The sequence below is a fragment of the Falco cherrug genome, chromosome 6 (assembly GCF_023634085.1).
Source record: "Falco cherrug isolate bFalChe1 chromosome 6, bFalChe1.pri, whole genome shotgun sequence".
NCBI lineage: Eukaryota > Metazoa > Chordata > Aves > Falconiformes > Falconidae > Falco > Falco cherrug.
In genome coordinates, this window is record NC_073702.1 from 82756227 (window position 1) to 82760421 (window position 4195).

Consider the following 4195-nt stretch of genomic DNA (forward strand, 5'->3'; position numbering starts at 1 on the left):
CTTTATTGTATTTGGTTTTATTTACAGCTAGGAAAACAGGTGTTTTCCTTCTCACCAGTCACCTTGGAACCAGAGAACTATCAACTAGTGCTGTGAAAAAAAAACCATCTTTATATACAAGATTCATGGTGTCTTAAAGCATCTATGTTTGCAACAGATACTGCTGTTCAAGAAAGGAAGATGCACTTTTTTTAATCTTTTCCATACAAAAAATGCATTAATTTCTGTAAGATGATGAGCAAAGATGTTTATTTAGAAACTTGCAGTGGAGTTACTAACTATAGAGAGGTATGCAGCCTACACTGGGTGAAGTCTTCCTGAATTAATAACCAATCTGATAATGAAGGTTAGAGAATCTAGCTGTGCTAGGCTACCAGTTTTGTTTCTCGTATTCCCATACAGGACCCACTCTCCCTTCAGGGATTTCATGTTCTTTGGCTGCCATCTCTGTGCCTGCAGGATAATCAGCGGCCCTTCCCTCTCATTTTTAGCTTCTATGGAGACGTCCAAACCACTATATTCTTTCATTCCTGGAGCTTTACCTAAGACACGGTGAGCCTAATTGTTCAACAGCAAAGTTACAGCCCTGTGCTCAGGAGGCTCCAGTTTTGCTGTGAGGTCAGCTATGGGGCGTCCCCACGAAATGGTGACGGTGTCCAGTTGCCTTATGCGCTGCATTGCGCTTCCCTTTGGGGAGAGGGATGCAGGATGGGTTTGGGGTTGTCCTTTGGAAGCCTACTCTAAAGGCTAGGGTAGTCAGCATGGCCCCAGGTGCTTGCTTGGAAGCAAGTTGTACAGAAACTGTAAACCATACTTCCTGAATCACTACGGAATAGTAGAGAGGTGCAGCTCAGTCTGCATGGTACTTCGTGCAAGAGACTGTGTATTTTTCACTGTCTCAAACTGACTGCCTCCCACGGTTCCAAATCAGGCTGTTAGCATGTGGAAAAAAAATGTAAATTCTGCTTTATGGTGGTTTAAGTTAGGCTAACACTGCTGACTTGTGGTCAGACGTAGTTGGAAATTATTTGTCAGCAGTATTGTTTAAACAAGGCCAAACAAAGTGCATGGCATTTATAATAATGTAGAGAGGACCCGACTTCTGTAATTTTTGCAGTATATCATGTTGTTCTGTCCATGAAGTAAAAGCAATCAGTTATTCATAACTAATGGCAATATATCTTGGAAGCCTTAAGTTTTGGGTCAGTTTTGGACAGTAGGGCCGAGAGCCATTAAAAATGGACCTGGGCTTGTTGCCTGTGTGGACAGAAAAGTGCTTTTCCTAGCCCCTGAGCTCAGGTCGCCCTGATGGCGTGGCTGTGGTCAGTGGTTGGCCTTAGCAGGGTAGGGAAGGCATGGATCTACTGATCAGGCAGGCTGAATATGAGCAGCACTAATAAAAAATTATTTATATATATATTCTAGACTATATTACAGGTGGAATCTATAGTCCTTGTTTGCCTGTACCTTGGCCAAGAATGGGATTGACTCTTTTTTTACAAGAAACTGATGGCAAAGAGGAGTTGACAGGCTTGGGGAAGGCTTGCCTGTACCCTCTGTAGGGGTGGCAGTCCAGCAGCTGGGCAGACTTACTGACTTACTAGTTGGTTTGATCTCTGTATTTTACCTTTGTAAAACAGTGATTCTTGATTTCAAAGGCAGGTCGTGGGGTAAATGATTATTTGTTTCTGTGGTAATGAGAGTCGCATGAGAATCTCGAAGTGTGAGAAAGAAAGAGCAGTGCAAGTCTTGTTAGGATGGGATCAGTCATGGTGGCTTCGGCCTTTTTGCACTCTGACACGAAAGATTATTGGTGTGTTGGGTTTGTTGAGGCCTTGTTTACCGGCCTTCACAGTGCTATAAAGATAAGGATTGAGACTGGAGAACAGAAGAGAAAGAAGTAGCTTCTGTCAGAAATAATGGGTGAGAAGTAATGTCTATGGTGTTAACTTTCTCTTTCCTTTGATGTATGTACAGAAATGGTTTCCTTGACTGAAAATCTTAGTTACTTACAGCTGCACCTTTTATCTTCTTTTGAGAAAATTCCAGAAACAAGGCCAAATTCGTTAGGAACTTGGATAATAAATGTGTTCTGTGTGTCTGTGTGTGGCATGAGATAGGTATGCAACTTTACATATCCACACAAAGGTGCTTTTTTTTATTACAAGTTTGCATCAAAATTACTCTTTTTAGTTGGGGAATGCTTTTTGTTTCCAAAAATAACCAGGGTTTCATGTTGTTGATGACATAAAACACATTTGCACAACTAAAATTTTTTTTAACAGGAAGAGCCAGGATACGAGTAAGAAAGGGACACTCGGTGCCTCACCCTAGCAAGAGTATCTTGACTCTGAGGAATTTTTTTTCATGTTCGTGCCCAATATATGTGAGCTTTCCCTACTCCTCCCGTGCTGCAGTTCATTCACAATCACATAAATTTTTAGATTTTTTTTTTTGTCCTAATTTGCTGTTGCCTCTCTCTGAAGCTGAGGCGTTCACCGACTCAAAGGTCTATTAAAAGCCTGTTCCCCTCTAACCACCAGAGGACACCTACCATCGCGTGGTGAGAGGTGATACTGCAGCCCTCTCATTTCTCCCTTGAAAATGCAGCCAAAAAGCCCATCTGGAAGCACGAAGACCCACCAGGAGATCCAAAGGCAGCTGCAGGGAGGAGGATGGTGTAGCCGAGGCGTGAAGGTGTAGTCCTAGGGAGCTTGGGTTTGGTCACAGCCTCCGGCTGGGAGAACATCGCACAGGTCTTTGTTTTGCACAGATGTGTGATGTTTCTTGGGTTTTGTCTCCCTAGGGTACGTAGAGAGTAAGGCACTATGTTTGTGTATTTTTTTTTGGGGTGGTGGTGGGCAGACAGGGCAGGCATAAGCAGAGGTTTGCTTTAGTAGCTATTGCAATGCAAATGAAGAAGTGATCCTGACTACTTCCCGAATCCTGTGGCGTTTGTCACTGGTTTAAAAAAGAAGGGGTGAGTATGTTGTAATGGTTATGTGGCCTACAACTGGTTTTTAAAATGACCAGCGACTTCTCTGTAACTCGTTTGTCCTTTGGCCCACATACCTGATCTGTGTCCTGTTTGTTCTTAGCCTTCTCCTCCAATATTTTGCTTAAAAAAGCAGGCATTGCAACAACAAAAAAAGATTGCTTGCTAGTTTCTGAAGTAGCAGTAGAATTTTAAGCTTTTGAATGGGTAAGCCCATTCAAAAAAAAAAAAAAACCCAACAATTTTTCTTCCCTGTGATTTGTAAGATTTGTGCATTTAGGCTTTAGTTAGGCTGGATGTTCTGGATGATCACTGAAGCCAAGTATTGACACATTAGAGAAGGTTAGGGAGGGCCACTGATCAACTTGTAACTAATAACAGCTGAACCAGCTGGGCTGTCAACTGAAATGCTAATGTCAGTGTACCAAGAAGCGGTGACTCATGTCCACTTTGAATCTAAAGCCTTTCAGAGCAGCTAGGGGAATAATTTCCATCAGAAAATGCTGTACTGCATCAACAGCTTCACGAAAGCTATGGAGAACACAGCAATGTCAGGGTTTTGAGATTACATGAAGTCCTTGCACATAAAATTTCTGCTGAGCAGTACAGTGTGCTAGAGGCTTTACCCCTGTGGCCTGTGGTTCTGTATTAACTAGGAGAAGAAATTACATTTATTCTGGTACCACACAACAGTACAAGAGATGAGCTGAGAGTAACTCCCACTGGGCAGTTAATGGGGACTAGTAGCTTACTTCGGTTGCCTCGCTGCAAAGCTAGATAATGTGTGTATCCATCAGCTTTGGGTGAGGCAAATGTGTCGTAACCCATAATTTTGATCTGTTGCCAGTCTGTTAAGGACTCTTGATGAGACAACCTACAGAGAACCACTGAGGTTATTAGCATTGAATGGTCGTAGTGGTGTATTACCATATAAACAGTATGTACAGTAGGGAGAAGCTTCTAGTTCTGGACAGAATTTTCCTTGCAGGATATTTAGACAATGATTCATTAAAATACACTCCATGCTGCTATGGATAGTGTTGTGGAGGTCCAGAAGTGGTGTCATTAACCTAAAAATGAATTGTGCAGATTCCAGGGTGTGCTCATCTAGTAAGATGATGCAATTGTAACCTCTGACTCAAATTCCTAAATGGCTGATGGTCAGAAGCTGGGTGTGTGGTACTGTGTGCTTGCCTTTGC